This window comes from Dermacentor variabilis, chromosome 6, assembly GCF_050947875.1.
Source record: "Dermacentor variabilis isolate Ectoservices chromosome 6, ASM5094787v1, whole genome shotgun sequence".
In the NCBI taxonomy this organism is placed as follows: domain Eukaryota; kingdom Metazoa; phylum Arthropoda; class Arachnida; order Ixodida; family Ixodidae; genus Dermacentor; species Dermacentor variabilis.
In genome coordinates, this window is record NC_134573.1 from 28,834,695 (window position 1) to 28,853,536 (window position 18,842).

Here is an 18,842-nt window from a genome sequence, read left to right on the forward strand (position 1 = left end):
CTGGCTACTCGCACCGGCCGGAGAGCATAGGTTTATTTGCATATGCAATAAACCTTTTTGCGGGGCCGCGTAACGTTTTCCAGCACTTTCGGCATGTTTACGACCTCGCTCTGCCAACTCTTCTTTGCTGAGGATCCCTGTAAGCGGTATTCTTACCCTTCCGTTGCATGCCGCCGCGATTTCCCACGAGCCACAGCAAGCTAAGCAACGAAAAGCGGAACAATCACAGACGCCGGCACCGCCCTGTTCCTCCGGTTATCGATTTTTCAGTGCAGTGGCTCGGCCCCATCGAATCCCTCTCCAATTGAGCATGCTCATCGCCTCTTGTGAGACAATTAGATAAGAAAAACCACTCAATGTAGGAAATGTTATTCGTTTTTAAGCAAACAAAAGTGACGGCCTATAAATGAGGAGAGCGTTTGATTGGTCTCTTCAGACAGCCCTGCGGCTCACCGCCCGATGCTTGCGTCGGCAGTTACGCAAAGATGACATCAGGAGATTGGAATAAAAACATATCGGTATTGTTTTGCGTTATAGGGCCCCTGTATACTAATTTGCTATCGCAATTGATGCTTCGCCATTCGGGTGAAACTACGACTTTTTCTGCAGAACTTAATATACTGATTTACAATTCTCTTTTCTGTTCACAAGTTAACTACTATCTGCTTGTGCGGGGTAAAACTGCATTCTCCAGCCTACAAAAAAATTACGTTATGCAGAATTGATACCTACGCCATGTGTACGATGGTGGTTATAATGCAACAACTGCAGTTTTTTTTCATAGATCGCATGTTATGAAGGCTCACACTCTATACCCCTGTCGTTTGAGTACTAGATTTAAATTTTGAAGTGCGATATAACATACATAACCTTGGTACTCTGGCACATTTACAAAAGAATGAGCAGCAATGTTATGCTACCAGGCATGGAGAATATTGGGAACCATGCTTGAACTCTGGCATGGAACGCCTATGTTATTCTTTACCATCACCGTTAAGGCATTATCAATCTTTATCGAGTAACCATTATCAATTTATCCTTCCGCTAATTTTCACTTATTTATTTGTTCCACTGCTAAACTTAGATCTATGTTTACAGAAGAAGAAAATTAATCTTACTTACTATGACATTTATTTTTCAGGCCAATGTGTTTTACTTTTGTTCTGCAGTGAACAAGTGTTTATAATTGTTTCTTCCCTGTATTTGTAACTGCGTTTGCTCAAAAAACGCTTATAACGTGAGGCTGCGTACTCGTTAAGTCACCTACTGGCAGCTTATTTTCCGTTGTCTTCCATCTGTAATATACATGATGGAAATGAAGATTTGATTTCATATGTGCTACAATTTGAACAAACCGACTAACCACCACGGCTTCTATAAGAAATTACAGAAAATAAAAGCGCTCGTTTTCTTCAACCTGTCGGAACTAAGCATTCAACCGTATGCATTATGCTACGTGTGCACTCAGGAACGTTCCGAAAGTAAGTTTCCTCATTTTTTTAAGGAGTCGATGGTAGATCAGGTAAAACGAACAACCACCATAAGAATCCACGTCCGTTGCAGGTTGAACGACGGAAGAAGCGTCACCGGAGGAAGAACGGCGCACAGCGTCGGAGAGAGCAGCAGCCGCTTGGCGGCCACGAGTTTATTCGACCACAAATCACGATGGCAGACAGATGTGCACTGACGATGTGGTCACCAATGGGAGTGCTATCCGGTATGAATGGGCACGTGGTACTAGCGGATCTTGTCATGCATGAACGCCTACAGATCGTGCATGGTGGAGAGGTCATGTCTCAGGCATTGCAACGCAGGGTACCGAGTTTTACCAGAGTAGTTTCTTCAAACTGATTGCACCCTAGGACAAATTTCTCAATCTCGGGGTCGACTATGGGCCGTATAACGTAAGACTATTCCAATATGTTTTATTACAATTTCCTGACGTCAAATTTGAGTAGAAAAATGGCCACACAACAACTTTTATTACACGCAAATAAACCCAAGGACTCCGGCAGGGGAGAGTAGCCATTGCCGGAGCGATCGGCGGCAGCCATCTTATGTTCCTTTCGGAACGTCGCAGCCTGCGGCTATTAAGAAGAAAATTCAGTTTTGTTCGGCATATTAGTGCATCTTTAATGCGTACGCGTCACTATGACGCGGTAAGTTTTTGCGGTTTTGTGACGTCGCGTGAGAGGCAGGTGAAGTGGGTGCAGCCCGAAAACTTTTGTCCAATATAGCCGAGGGCTAATGGCAAAAAGGCGACGAATCAAGAATAACTATTTTTGTTTTGTTCGGTCAAATTATATGTAATAGTGCGTACACATTATATCAGGTGGGGAGCTATCGCGGTTTTCGTGAGATCGCGTGACAGTGGGGGAGGTTCAAAAAAATTTTAAACCAATCGCGGTGGGCTGATTGCAGATTTAGAATAGAAAAGTTTGGAATAGTTTTAGGTTATAGCGCCCTATCTGTAAAAATAGTGCAAGGTGTACAGTTCATGATGCCATGGTGTTCTTTTTTTTTTTGCAAAAGAGTTTCCGTGCGAAAATAAATGACGAAACTTCCTTTCGGAACGCCCCCCTCATTGCTTTTTATACTGAAAGATGTCTTGCGCGACACTGGAATGATCATTGGGCAGAGGCGCAGAACGCGATCTTCTGCATTTCTGGTTAAAGAAAGTGGAACGAATAACCCATTGTCGTGCCGAATCCAGCACAAGCTCCAATTCGCCCCCAAAAAAGTTTAGCGCAAGCTTATACTACGTCGAATAGCATGCTTCAGGTGCTAATAATGCTCGCAGCATGAGCAATCTAACTGGAGCAAGTCATGTTGGGACATATCGGAAAAATTTTATGGACAGCGCGGCGGCAACTTTACGAAAACCGTATCGACATAATGAGCTTGCACGCAAAAAATGGCTCATTCACCCATATTTTCTGAGCTGTGGTTGCTGTCAGAAAGCTTTAAGGAGCACTCGGTATTGAAGGTAAACAAAGAGGCCCATCGGCCATTCCGTCCGTCGTCTTCTTCGAAGCCAATGCGGCTCAGTCACAATACACGCAAGTACAGTATCACCCGTAATAATCCCCATTAACAACCGCAACGAGAACCACCAATTAAGCACAATGAAAGAAAGAGTAGCAGAAAAATGCGGGCGCAAATTTTGTTGTTTCTTAGCTATACTCCATGCTCTAAGATGTTGGGGTGCGGTAGTTGTCAAACCTGAAACACAGCTCTCGCTTGGTCTATCAGTCGAACGCTCACAATGACAGCGTTGCCGAGCTAAAGTTGTGAATTTCCCCATGTTGCCATTTGATAAGGAAGACAAAGTAACTGAAACACATATTTAAAGTAACTGGGCTTTTTGTTAGCGCATTTAAGAATATTCTCGATACCAGTCTCTTTTCCCGGTCGGCGCACCGCGATCGAGTCGAGGGCGCTTCTTTAAAGCGTTCCTTGGCAGAGAAAACACGTAGTAGCACTCATGAAACGAAACGGTGCCTTGAGTCAAGGAAGGCCCGTCACCTCGACTTGGCTGGTGGCAGAAGCGTTGAGTGAAAGCGTGTTTAAGAATACGGGGGTAAATCTCCAAAATCAGCCGTCAGTCACCGCTGATAGATGTTGCAGGGTGTTGTACGAAGGCGAGCGGTGTTTGCAGAGCCGGCTGTGTACAGCGTCTTCGCTTAAGCACAAATGTCAACTGAGACCATGTTTAAAACTCGCAGATGTTATACCGGCGCAATGTGAACGTTATTGACCCAAAGAAAGGCGTCAATCAAAAATGTGAATCATGCATTTTAAATTCAACGGTTAATTTGCTTGAATAACACAATATTCAAAGAACGTTGATTAAGCAGATTATTCATTCTGTGCCACAAGTTCAATGAAAGCTTTAACAAAAGAAATATTTGTGCAAGAGCATAAAAATGGTTCCTCCCGTAAGCGGGAGCCTGCGCAAGATGTAGGATAGGAGGAGGACACTACGTGCGGTTGTAAGTCACGCATCTCGGGGACAGCCAGTCTTGCCAGGAGCGGTAATACCCGATCAAGACCCGCTAGAAGTCCATTGCATTAAAAACAATTCGGGCCGAGCCATTCATGTGACGGCGGATTAGCCAGCGAAGCTGTCGATCGCAGACCGAGCAACTGTGACCAAACTCAGCGTCCAGAAGCATTCTCTTGAATTTGGAATCCGCCTCGACGAAACTCGAAGGACATGGAACCGCGCACTTCTACCTCTTGGACGCAATTGGACGCAGACTCGAACGACCTATCTTGACGCTTGCGAGCGGCCTCCAGTGCGCGCTCTTTCATCGGTAGCTTGCACTTGACGCCAACGATTAGACTCTCCCATTTGCTCTCGCTGATGTACTTCGGAAGCGAAGTCACTCGCCACTACCTCCGCTTTCCCACGGGCACGTTCTCCTTGCTTACAGTCGCGTCTCTTGCTGTCGACGCCTCTCCTCGTACTCGGCTTGCTCCTCGGCCGTGCGTACAATGCGTGGTATTCCCACTTTTCCCATTTTTGTTTGAGTTGCAACCGATGCAATGGTCTACCTCTGCAATGCGCAGTCCGGTTCTTACGCACCGCGGCGGCCACCCCGGCACCCATCCCCGTGTTTTCCCGACACAACCGCCGCGCCGTCGTATTGAGGGCAGACGACAGCAAAGGCAGCCGGCAGCAACGGCTGCCAGCGCCGATGCACTGCTCCAGCCCGCAGGTGCGACACGCGGTAAAGTCACGTGTCCTTTCTTTCTTCCTCGCCACCATAGTGCTATCGTTCGTTGTTCCCTGTTTGGCGCTGGCACCGCCATCTTTTTGTTCTTTACGGACGTTAGCCGGGCCAGATATCGCCCATACGAGACCACAGATACGGCTAATTCATACAATTCCGTCAGGAAAACAGCTTCGCTGTGAAATAACAGACCAGACGTTGCAATCGTGAGCTCTCTATTTTACAGCACGTTTCTGAACACTAATACTTCAGCACCCGCATTCGGAGTTAATGCATCGGTGAGCGAGATCAGTTTCAATTATTTGTACAGGCGTGGTAAAATGTGTATATAGGGTTCTACTTCTTGAAGAAAACACAATCGTTCCGGACCTTTACACATAGAAAAAGTTTTATCAAAGTCTTGTTAAATCCAATTTGTCCCCGATTTTTGCGTTTTCGTAAAGGACACTAACACATGCAGGTGTTAGCAAGCTAAAAAGCGCTGCTCATATTTTGTAAGCAAGTGGTCCTTATATATCGTAATAACAGTGTTATTTGTATACGAATGTGATATCTGCTTGCATTTCCCTGAAATATCAATCAAAACCCGGCATATACAATTATATTCAGCGTCTGCCAGCCTTGGGGGCACGAAAGCTCGCTGGTTTGTTAGTAGGCGCGATTACATGAATACGACAAAGGCCTATCGCTGTGCATTTTCCGCATGCCAAATACATGAAAACGATGGTAATGCGCTAGGAAGCACATGCTGCGCCGATGTTGCCCTGCAATGCGAACGGTAGACGTGACGTTGAGAGTACATTTACTTAACTATATTCAAACAGCAGAATCTTTTAACAGGACGAAGACAAAGGAGGAAGAGGCAAACGACTGAGGACAGTCCTGTGCCTCCTCGTTCTGTGTTGTGCTGTTCAAAATATCTTGTTTGACAAGATGTATCAACCAGCCCAAATCAACACTATGTTTACTCAACTATGTTACTTTCAAGCACTTAGTTGGCAGATGACCTTGTTAGCACTCAATTTATTTTGTTGCAAGAGCGTATGGCGCGAAGCAATAAAACAGGATGAAACTACTAGCACGTACGAAAGGCCCGACAGGTCTAGAATGAACTCGGAAATGGTGAAAATGCCCACAATACTGCATGTCTACAATGGCTTGCAAGGCAAACCTTCGCTTTCTGCACATCATTTTTTTTTGTTAAGCCTTCTCAGGCTATGTTTGTTTGAGAGTTCTTTATTGTGCATAATTATAGGGTTACAAATGGGGATTATACATACATACAGAGTGAGGTCCGATAGTCAACATACTGTACAGGGAACCTCCCATTACAGATGAGTAGGATATGTAAATACAAAGCAGCTATATGCAAACACGCAAGACATCATATTAAGTTAGTCACTAGCTAACGCTGTAAAATATTTAATGACACGAAGCACTTATTAATATAATGATAACGATCAAATTGGTATATTGCGTGCAAAAATTTACGAAGGTTTGATTTGAATGCGTAAAAATGAAAGCGAGTATCTTAATATGACACGGTAATGAGTTCAGAAGAATATGGCTGAAAAATTTGTAGTGTAATAAGATGATTTATTATGAGGCACTAGGCCCAGTCTAGTAGCACTGGCAGTAGACGAAAGCTGATCACGCGCACAGCCGACACAAGAGCGCCTTCTTCGTCTTCGTCTTCACCAAAATGGCCCCCGGGAGAGAAGAGGAGCCATCCTGGCGACTTACGGCGTAGGTAGAATGAGGGGGTCATAGTACGGCTTAAGTCGGTTGACATGAACCGTGTCACGCCCGCGATGCCTATGGTCGGGTGAAGGTGTCACAGGTTCCACAACATAGGTGACAGCGGAGGTACGGTCGATGACGCGGTAGGGGCCATCATAGCGTGCAAGGAGTTTGGTCGAAAGGCCAGGGCTGTGAGGCGGGACCCACAACCAAACAAGGGAACCAGTCGGGAAAACTGGTGTAAGCGCGTCACTGTCACACCGCAGCTTTTGACGACCTTGAGCAGCGGTCGTAAGGGTTCGCGCGAGCTGCCTACAGTCCTCGGCGTATTTGGCGGCTTCAGACACAGTCGTGCATTCGGAAGCGTCGGGTCGGTATGGGAGCATTGTGTCCATAGTACACGAGGGCTCTCGTCCATACAGCAGAAAAAAGGGCGAAAAGCCAGTGGTAGCTTGTGTGGCCGTATTATAGGCATACGTGACGAAAGGCAAAACAGTGTCCCAGTTACTGTGATCCGAGGCGACGTACATAGTCAACATGTCACCGAGTGTGCGGTTGAACCTCTCTGTCAAGCCGTTCGTTTGCGGGTGGTAGGCTGTAGACTTGCGGTGAACGATGCTGCATGCAGCGAGAAGGGCTTGGACGACTTCGGACAAGAAGACACGTCCCCTGTCGCTGAGCAGTTCGCGTGGTGCGCCATGTCGAAGAACGAAGTTCCGCAAGATGAAGAACGCAACTTCGCGCGCAGAGGCTGCCGGGAGTGCGGCAGTCTCGGCGTAGCGCGTCAGGTGGTCGACACCTACAATTATCCATCGGTTACCCGAGGAACTGCAGGGAAGTGGCCCGTATAGGTCTATGCCGACGCGATCGAAGGGCCGAGCCGGGCAGGGCAGCGGCTGTAGCTCACCAGAAGGGCGCTGTGGAATTTTACGCCGTTGGCACGCCGTGCAAGCGCGTACGTACTGGCGCACGAAGTGATACATGCCGTGCCAGTAGAAACGCTGCCTTAGCCGAGTATACGTTTTCAGAACACCGGCGTGACCATTATGAGGAGCAGCATGAAAATAAGCGCATATGTCAGAACGCATGTGTCGTGGTATCACCAGGAGCCATTTGTGACCATCAGGCAAATAATTTCTGCGGTAAAGAACGTTGTCGCGGACAGTAAAGTGAGCGGCTTGGCGACGAAGTGTTCGAGAAGAGGGTGTGGCGGATGGGTCGTGGAGGAAATTCAGCATAGTTGAAAGCAGGGGATCCTTACGCTGCTCGTCCGGCATATCAGCGACGCTGAAGGCTGACATGGATGCGAAGAGCGGAGACACTGAAGCCACATCACAAGGTAGCGGCGATCGGGAAAGCGCATCGGCGTCAGAGTGCTTTCTGCCCGATCGGTAGACAACGCGGATATCATATTCTTGTAAGCGGAGTGCCCATCGCCCTAGGCGACCTGACGGATCCTTCAACGAGGACAGCCAGCAAAGTGAATGGTGGTCGGTGACAATGTCAAAAGGGCGACCATATAGGTATGGACGAAATTTGACAAGCGCCCAAATAATGGCCAAGCACTCCTTTTCTGTTACGGAGTAGTTGGCTTCTGCCTTCTTTAAAGTGCGGCTCGCATACGCGACGACGTACTCGTCATAGCCGTCTTTCCGTTGTGCGAGGACTGCACCAAGTCCGATACCGCTGGCGTCCGTATGTACCTCTGTAGGCGCTGTGGGATCGTAGTGTCGAAGAATCGGTGGCGAAGTAAGTAGGCGACGTAGTTGCTGGAAGGCTTCGTCACAGGAAGTTGACCACGCGGAGATGCCGTTGGTAGCGGTAAGCAAATTGGTCAGTGGTGCGATGATAGTCGCGAAATTGCGCACAAAACGCCGAAAGTAAGAGCAGAGCCCTATAAAGCTGCGGAGCGCCTTAAGAGTAGTGGGCGTCGGAAACTCTGCGACCGCGCGAACCTTGGCTGGGTCAGGAAGCACGCCGTCCTTCGATACAACGTGACCCAATATTGTTAACTTGCGAGCAGCAAAACGGCACTTTTTGATGTTAAGTTGGAGGCCAGCAGAGGTGAGGCAGGTCAGTATCTCATGCAAGCGAACGAGGTGCGTCGGGAAATCTGGCGAAAACACCACGATATCATCAAGGTAGCACAGACATGTTTTCCACTTGTAGTTGCGAAGGATGGTGTCCATCATACGCTCGAAAGTAGCGGGCGCGTTGCAGAGCCCGAATGGCATTACGGTAAATTCGTACAAGCCATCGGGCGTGATGAAAGCTGTCTTCTCACAGTCATCATCTGCCATCGGCACTTGCCAATAGCCGGAGCGAAGATCCAAAGATGAGAAGTACTCCGCGCCTTGCAAGGAGTCGAGGGCGTCATCTATCCGAGGCAGCGGATAGACATCTTTACGAGTGATCTTATTGAGTCGACGGTAATCAACACAGAAGCGTATTGACCCGTCCTTCTTGCGTACTAATACTACAGGAGACGCCCAAGGACTGTGGGAAGGGCGAATGACGCCACGGTGCAGCATGTCGTCGACCTGCTCGTTGATGATCTTTCGCTCGGCTGCCGACACGCGGTATGGTCGCTGGCGTAAAGGAGGATGGGAACCAGTGTGGACGCTGTGAGTGACGGTTGCCGTACGCCCCAGAGATAGTTGGTCACAGTCAAACGACGAGCGAAAATTCTGAAGAAGCGCGAAGACTTGTTGGCGATATGGAGGCGGCAGATCGGCGTCTACGACAGATTCAAGAACGTCTGACGACGACAATGATGATGATGATGTGCACGGCACGGGAGAAGTGAGGGCGTCGAGGTCATAACAGGCCGTGTCGTCGGAAACATCGAGAATGTGAAGCGGGTCAAGGGGCTGAACACGACCGAGTGATTCGCCGCGCAGTAACGTCACATGGTAGTGAGACGGGTTACACACAAGCATTGAGGATAATCCAGACTCAGTGGTGAGTACGGCAAATGGGAGAGGGAGGGCCTTGCGACGTAGAAAAATCGGCGATGGTGTAAAAAGTACTGTAGCGTCTGGCGCGGTAGAGCAAGAGACGGGCACAAGCACACACATGTCGGGTGGTATGTCCGTATCGGACACAATAGTGAGCTTGGAGGCTGTTTGTTCAGAGGGGTCAGGCAGCGGGGCATCGGCAAGCGGGAAAAGCGCTACTTCGGCCCGGGCACAGTCGATGATGGCACGATGGTGAGACAAGAAGTCCCAGCCGAGAATAATGTCATGCGAACATGATGACAACACGAGAAATTCAACAACATAGACAATGCCGTCGATGACCACCCTTGCAGTACATTGAGCGAGCGGGGCTATATGCTGCGCAGTCGCGGTGCTTAGAAGCATACCAGACAACGGCATTGTGACCTTATGGAGGCTGCGACAAAGCTTTTCGTCGATAACAGAAACTGCAGCCCCAGTATCAATAAGCGCAATTGCGGCGGTTCCGTCGACCAAAACGTCCAATAAATTGCGTGGCGACTGTGCAGGCCTTGTAGAAGTCGCGAAGCTTGCAGTTCGTGCCTGCGGAACTGCAGCAACTAGTTTCCCTCGCTAGGTGACTGGCGGCGACGTAAGGGGGAAAGTGAGCGACGACGTGGTGATGGCGAACGATGGGTGCCGACAGGGCGTCGAGGAGGCGGCGAAAACTCGTGGTCGGGAAGCATCGCATGCCCGGTGGTATCGTGGGAATAGGCATATCCAGGTGGTGCGACAGTAGCGTTAGCAGCTGGCATACGACGATGGCAGAAGCGCGCAACGTGGCCGGCGACACCGCAAGCGAAGCATATGGGTCGGTTGTCGCGTGTGCGCCAAGGGGTCTGAACTGGGCGTCGAGATGGAACGGCAGGCGACGCGGGAGGAGGTGCAGCTTGAAGTCGCATTGGCGCCGGAAACGAGAACGTCGGCGGCGCAGGTCGCGCGGCGACTTCGGCATAGGTCAGAGGTGCAGCCACGGGAGGGCAGGGTTGGGCGAAAGGTAAAGACCCAGCAAGTTCCTCGCGAATGGCCCGCCTAATGGGAGCAGCCAAAGATGTGTCAGGCTGGGGAGGTCCATCGTTGAGAGGCAGCATAGACAATTGGCGCGCCACCTCCTCACGAATGAAATCCTTAATCTCAACAGAGAGCGATGCTGCTGGCGTGGTGTGTGAGCGAAGCGTGAGGCCCGAGAGAGAGTCGCCAGGTGCGAGAGCGCTGCGCGCAAGGACCCTCTGTCGACGCAGCTCATCGAAGCTCTGGCAAAGAGTGACGACAGCTGCGACAGAAGTAGGGTTCCGCGCCAGGAGCATTTGAAATGCGTCGTCCTCGATGCCCTTGAGGATGTGCTTCACCTTGTCCTCTTCACGCATGGTGGAATCGACGCGGGCGCAAATATCAACGACATCCTCTATGTAACTAGTATAAGTCTCGCCGGGCTGTTGAGCGCGCTGGCGGAGGCGTTGTTCAGCACGGAGTTTTCGCAAGGCTGGACGACCGAAGACTTCCGCGAATGCAGTTTTGAAAGCGGACCAAGTTTGGAGTTCCCGTTCGTGATTGTGGAACCAGAGGTTCGCAACGTCAGCAAGATAGAAGATGACGCTACGGAGCTTCGTCGGGTCATCCCACTTGTTGTGTTCACTGACGCGCTCGTAGGTAGAGAGCCAATCTTCTACGTCAGTCTCACCTGATCCGCTATAAACAGGAGGGTCCCGCTGCCGTTGCACGGCGCCGCACATGACAGGAACGGCAGATGCGCCAAGCGGATTGTTGGGAGCGTCGTTCATAGTAGCGGCTGGCGCAGATGTTAAAGTTCGGCTGCGAAGTTCCAGGGTGAGGTCGGGGAGTGCAGCACCTTCCACCAAATGTAATAAGATGATTTATTATGAGGCACTAGGCCCAGTCTAGTAGCACTGGCAGTAGACGAAAGCTGATCACGCGCACAGCCGACACAAGAGCGCCTTCTTCGTCTTCGTCTTCACCACAGTAGCAAATTTACCATAATTAGTTCTAGGTTTTGGTAGTACATAGGTGTTCTTAGAAGCAAAGCGGGTAGACGTAACTGCGAGTAACTCAGTTGCCGTGACATATATTGCAAACAATACACAGAGCTGTGTGTCTTGAAGGTTTGAAAAGGTGTTTATTCGAATAAATGAATGAATGAATTGATGTTTATTTGACAGAAATATATACAAAGTATCTCTGCCAAGGAAGCTGACAACAAGGTACGGATGCCTGACTAAGTGTCAGTCCCTTTCCCGGACCAGTTCCCACTGCACAAAACACTCAAGCACACAGGGTAAGCACGGTACACAAAGTGGATACATACAAAAAATGAAAAGTACTTGAAATACAGAAGAGAAATATTGAATGCGATCTGTGTGCATGGTTGAATGCGATTTGGTTTATTTACGCGAGGTGAGGCGTTGTAGGATGGAGAATATATACGGAGGGAAGTTCATGAGCTCGCTTGGGAGCATATCAGTAGGCCTGAAATGCCAAATTAACATATTTATTCCCCGTAAAAACAGCGGTCTATGTCGGTCACAACTACAGCCACATTGGGAGAAACTTATTAGCGGGCTATTGTGTGCTCATTTGATGAATGCCGAGACATTGCGTTCGTTTAATACAACTCAATGCAGTGGTCTGTAACGTAATCACATGCTCTACCATGCATTATCTCGTATCTAAGCTACAGCTGAGATTGATCAAACTGTGCTGCCATAAGCTGAGAAAAACTTCTCATCACTAATCAGGTTGGTAGAGTTCCCAAAAAAAAAACTAGTAGCAGCGTTACCACATGCTGCTTAGCAAACTTGTAAGGAATATTGCTCTTGATAGGCTTCTTCACAAAAGCCGCTTTATCGGACAAAGCAAGGAAAATGCTCGCGGGCACTAGGGTAGTACTACTTTACCTTTAAGAAGCGGCAACATATGAAGAGGATGATAATTTATTGACACCCCGCTTCAAACGGGGCTATGAGAAATTGTCACCTATAGCCGGCCTAATTTATTCAGGCACGCTTTACAGGCTTTTCATTCTAGCGTTTTGTATGCATCTCCAAGACCTTCTCTTCTTCAAAACTCCTCTATCTGCAATGTACAGTTACCTAAGCCTGTAACGAATCCGGTCGTATCAATCTTTTCCCTGCTTTTTTCCACCAATATTCTAAACCTCTCTTGCTTATCTCGACTGCAGACTACTTGATGCTTCCGCACACTTTAAATCTAAGCGCTTCTGGAAGGTGTACATTACCTACGGGTCTCAATGGGGGAATCCTTTCGCATTCTATAAGAATGTGCTAAGTGGTCTCCGGCTTTTTGCTGCAACACTTACATGCCTCATTTCGTTGCGACTATTTGCGCCAGTATGTTATTGTACTTGGGAAACCAGCCGGAGCCTCAAATAGCAAGACACTTTTCTTTCTGCTACGTACAAATGTTCGCTTCTAATTTCTTTCTTCCATTCTTGTAAATCACCATGGTCTCTCAATCCAATTCGCTGTCTCTGTTTCTGTCACTTCATTTCTGATGACTACTTGTCTATTTACTTTGAATTACCCTGTATTTGGTTGCCCACTTTCTTGGCCCTATCCTTCATTCTTTCTCCACGCTTTTCAGTTAGCGATAATAGTGAACTTTAGTCGCCCATTTATTTTCAGCCATTTCCACCAGCCTTTCTTCAAAACTATTTTTTTTTGCGCTTCCCTGACTTCAAAAGAGGCCCAAGCAATGTCACCCAGCACTGCCTCATTTGTGGTTTCACCGTGGGCTCCCAAAGCCAACCAGCCTACCGATTTATGCATAGCTTTTAAACCCGTCAAAATACCATATTCCAAACATAGAATGACATTTGGGAACGTTAGCGCTGGCACCATTACTCCTTTCAATATTACGTGCAGCACCTCATATTTATTATAGCCCAAAATGCTATGTTCCAATACTGCCGCATTTCACTTCGCTTTCATATACAGATTTTCTTGGTTGGTGCTTGAGTAAGGTTTTATTTTTAGGTATGCACAGATGTATTTATTGCTTGACTACGGGCATGACTTGCTGTTGAATTGACACCACGTAATTATTCGTCTATTCATTAAATATCCTAATTCCCGATTTCTCTCTGCGAAAATTACGGCCTTGATTTGTCGCTGCGTGGCCACACATATTCGCAAGTGTCTCTAGACATCTTTCATTGTCCGCTAGTAACACTATGTGGTTTGCAAATATCAGTCCGGGGACCTTCTGTTGCACCATGTGGCCATTACCCATGTAGGATAAATCAAACCCTAATTCACTGTTGTCCAGTCGTCCTTCTACGCCCTTAGCATAAAGCGTGACCTGGGCTGGCGAGCTCGAGATATGACCTCGACAGCAAATGCCAATAGAGCCAAGCTGTTTCCGACAGCATAAACAGCAGCATAATCACTGAAAGGAATGTCGAACCCCACGAAACTGGTCTTGCTGTTAGGCGGAGGGCGGCCACCCAAGATGCGCATCACCAGGCCTGACTCCTCCAGTGCCAGCAATAGCCGTCGGTGCTGATGCCTGCGGTGAGAAAATACGCAAGGAGAACAAGCAACACTTCACGATAGAGACCTCTTAAAAAGTTACTTTTTACGTAGACCTCAAAGGGCCTACATTCTAAGCGTCTTGCACAAGAACAGCGAACGTGTAATTTTGAATGGATGAAGTAAACGCATTAGTGAACAAAAAGATGTGATATATTACATTTGGCTCATGTGAGCGAAACTACTCAGACGTTGGTGCTGTGTTGTGCCAGACCGCTAGTCTAAGGCAAGGGTCCCTTGAATACACACTGCCATCCTACGTTTTCACGCCTGGTAAAACTGTCGCATGAACAGAGAACGAAGGTTACAGGCAGTTTACAAAGAAGCGAAGCGTCCTTCGGTCTTTGTGCGCGCGACAGGTTTAATATTCATAATTATCCACTCGCCCAGCTTTCAGTTCTGCAATTTACTCACGCCACATAGCTAGACCACCGTGCGCATAGCTTGCTTTTTGCAAGAATGCGTCACAAGGAAACTGCAATGTCAGCCTAGAGCGAAAACATTTGTACTTTCGTAAAACAAATTTTAATGGTAGGTTGGGAGATTAGCCGAACAAACAGTTTGGCATGCTGCTGTAGGTTCAATAAAGAGTGCGCCCCACGTAACTTGTGCCGAAATTTCAAAATTTGCGAGTGCCACATAGCTGTGTAGAACCAAGGTAGTGTCGTCGCTTGGAGCAAGTTAGAGTATTTTTTTTATATTTCACCTTATTACATAATTATATATTAATAACTATTTAACTTCTCAAATATTCTATTGGCAGCAAAATTGTCAAAAAATGTTACAGTATGATGAAAAATTCCCTATCTTTTTGATGCTCTATAGGTGCTACAAAAAGTTTTTTTTCCAAGCGTCAAAGAATACCCGAAAAAAAAGTGCCATTTCACTAGTCTCGCGACGATTTTCGAGGGCTTCTTTTAGACTTCGAAAGAAGTTGCCACATTAACCACTCACGCAAAACTATTGGGGGTATTGTCGCATTTTTCTGTTGATTTCGACGCTTCGAAGGTCGATTCTTGCGCGCTTTACGTACATTCTGCAATCGTTTGTCCTATAACATATGTAACGCCTGGAGCCACTTCTAAATGCCTCTTTCTCTAGATTAGAAAGCTTTCCAAAGCACTAGCGATGATTGTCAGCTAAAGACGCTACGGCAGATACTCCTCACTCTTCTTTGTGCATGTTCCCATCTTGCATATCTGATGACGGGAAGGTAAGCGTGTATGATAGGCAGCTCTGTACGTATTTTACACATCGTATTCTAAATGTAGCAGGTAACTTCACGGAATGCGGCTACCTAAGAACGATCTCCTGATGCACCCGACATTTAGCCTATCTTTAAGGCGCCAAACTGGATGGTTTGCGATTACGTCCGACGTAGCTTAAATTTAGACACTTCGAAGACAAAAACACGCACGCTTCCACTCACAAGAAAAATCGGAAACGCGCAGCAGTGAGCACCATATTATCAACAAAGTCGAAAGCGGAACTCTATATATACGACACTGTCAATAAACAAAACGTTATCCATCTATTAGTTTCGCTGCACTACAGGGAAGAATAACACTTCGGAGAGCCAAAGCACACGTCGTTATTTAAACGAGAAACATCAGGTTGTTTGTTTCTGCATACCGGCCCAGGCGGCCGCATTTCGATGGGGGCGATATGCGAGAACACCCGTGTGCTTCACTCTAAGAAAAAAGAGAGTAAAAAGTGAGTCACGGCAACTTGACTCTCTTTTTTCTTACGAAGATCCATTTTCGCGCGGGTAGAGTCACAAAACAAGAGTCAACATTTGTGTATTAGTCGTTTGACTCTTTATAGCACGCGAAGAGTCATCGTGGAAGATCACGACTCCTCTGATATTCGAGATGAGTCTGGCGAGAGAAAAATTAAAATGCTGGAGAAGAAATACCAGATAACGTCTTCTGTTTTAGGCAGGCCCTCGGGTTCCTGCCGTGGTTGTAATGCGGTGTATCATTCTTTCGTCCTTATCATGTTCTGCAATTACATCGAACTATAAATATCGCTTTTCCTTGAACATGTTAATATCTCACACACTTAAGCGATAGCTGGCTTCCTATGCTAAGGAAGACCCGGATTTTTCACACTGCATTCTGACCATAAGTAAATCTTTAAAAAAAAAAGCATTGGCTACTAAAGAGAGCACAGCAACGAGATAAGTTCAGTAGGCGCACTCAACAGTGTCGATTGTAAATGTATTTGCGCTACGTAAAATTAAATGTTGAGGATTTAGGTTCCAAAATCAAGATCTTGTTATGAGGCGCACGGTAATGGAAATCTGCAGATTTATTTTCAGCAGCTCGAGTTATTTAACGCGCACGGAATGCACAGTATACGCGCGTTTTCGCATTCTGCCCCCATTGGAATGCGACTGCTGCGGTTGTGATTGGACCCGTGACCTCGAGCTCAGCAGCGCAACACCAAAGCCGCTGGGCTACCGCAGTGCGTTGCGTTCCGCGACTAGAAACAAATAGCGTACGCAAAACTTCTTTGGAACCCCCTAGAAATGTAAAAACAAAAATGTAGCAGTTTCCCCCCAATGCTGCATGAACCACTGCAGGAACAACTGCACGAACCAAGGTTCGTAGTTTCATCGCCTGAATAAATTGTAGTAAACAATCGCTTACTCCGTAAATTAGCAAGCACGGGGTCGCGCGCGCACGTGCAAACATGAACAGATCTCACTCAAGTACAGCGAACACTCGCTGTCACAGCGTCGGCGTGATGAAGGGCGCGAACAGAGCGGACAGAACGCTTCTGCTGCCTCGTCCTTCAAAGCGTCTCCGAAACTTGAAATGGCACTATAAAAGCGTCCTCCCACTCTCTCTCCCCCCCCCTCCTCCCTTGCTTTGCACCCATCGGAAATTATCTCCAAGACAGAGCGAGAATGGCACCAGACCGGGCTCCTTTCGCCTCCTTTCCCCGGCTTGCGCGCGTTTTATCACGTGACCACCTATAGATACTTCGGGGCACCCATCCAGGCACTATACATCTCGGCTCACCCTCGTACACTTCCTTTCACGCGCACAGCCCACGGTGCAGGATAGGATCTTATCGCACTTGACTTCATACGTAAGCTCACGGCAACACCGACAGATATATTTCGGCGGTTGTGTCCATATAATTGCTATCGCAAAATTCGCAATAAATAGAAAATTTTACTAAGGGCCAACCACGCTGCTTCTCCATGTCGTGAGAGAGCGGTGAACGATAGTTGTAGAAAATGAGTTGCTAAATCTCCGCCAAATGACTACGCTCGCATTTGGTGACAGCGGCACACAGTCGCAAGAACTTGTGGAGGAAATACCGGAGTTCTGGCAGCTTCAGGTGCCCTAGATCATTCAGTAACATGGGCGGCTTTGTAGTTCTACCTCACATCAGAGCAAACTGCACTCGACAGAAATCAAGGGCAGCCGCACCGTTATAGCTAAGCAAATTAAGGACAATTACGCCGCGTCTTCACACTGCGAGCCTGCTCCGACAGCCCACCGATAGATATTTCAAACGCAACCACGCTCGGGCGAGCAAATTTTGCTTCTGCCAAGTGAACGTAGCGGGTATTTCAACACGCGTGTTAAATTCATGGCTGTTTCATTCGTGAACATTACTTAAGTGACGTGAAATTATCAGTGAGCAAAACAGTTTTCATTTCAACGCGAGGAAACAAAACCGAAACTAGCACAACTGTTTTGCTCAGTTGTGCAGATAAAAGATGATCCAAAGCCGAAGCCGTCAATAGCATGACGCCATTTTAAAGTTGCGATGCATCACGCTCGAGTACGTTGTCGTTGAGTGGTTCTGAAATCGCTTCGTTAGAGGTGACTGGAACCAAGCGTTGCGGCAAATTACGGTGGGAGCTTCTGTCCGTGCTGTGTGATTGCGACGAGGGGACCGCCGCCAGCAGCAGCGTATCGCCGATTTCATCTTTGCCGACATCGAGCAAGTGCAGCTCGCCGGACCGGCACAAGCGCCCGAAGTGCTGCGGTTTGCACTGCATCTTTCATTGTGATATGGGAGATCGCAATGGACAGAGACGACCAGATGCATACGAAACACTACCAGCGGGGACCTGTGGCCTGCGCCATATTTCTCTTAACGTCTCAGGTAAGCATATCAGCTTTTGTTCCGAGTTTACAAACGGCGCGTACTCGGCCCTTCCGGTATGGCTACATGTTGCGCCACGTTTCTCTTGGCAGTTCACAGACGTTTCTTAGGCATGCGTGCGCGTATGTATGCGAAAATACTACTGGCAGACGGAAGCCTCAGGAGAGCATCTGAAATTATTGCAAAGCTGTGCTGCCAGGAGAAACACCGTTCTTAACGACTCTAGTGACGAGTGGCCTGTCGCATCGAAAAATCCGTAGAATATCGAGTACTGCGTAACTTGAAGTGTAGATACAATACTAGCACCAGTGTGACTTTCGCTGGCGAAGACAGGTAGTCGAAAAGACAGCTTGTGTATTCCGAAGATTTACGAGCGCTTTAGGTATATTACCGCGAATAATAAAAGCGTTACAACGCTATATGGCAGTGTCAGGCGACGTGGCGGCACAGATATCTTAAGAGCGGTAAAGCGGCTGCATGCACAAGCGAACAGACACAGCGCTTTAAAAGCGCTGAAGCAGAACAAATTTTATGTGCATTTGGCTGTAAGTAGAAAACACATTAGCTGACAATCTAAGCCGGTATATAATGCATTATTTTTACGTAATCTTTATTTTCACGGTTGTAAACAGTTAAAAGCATGAATATGCTGCAACATTTATATAGTAAACCCTACT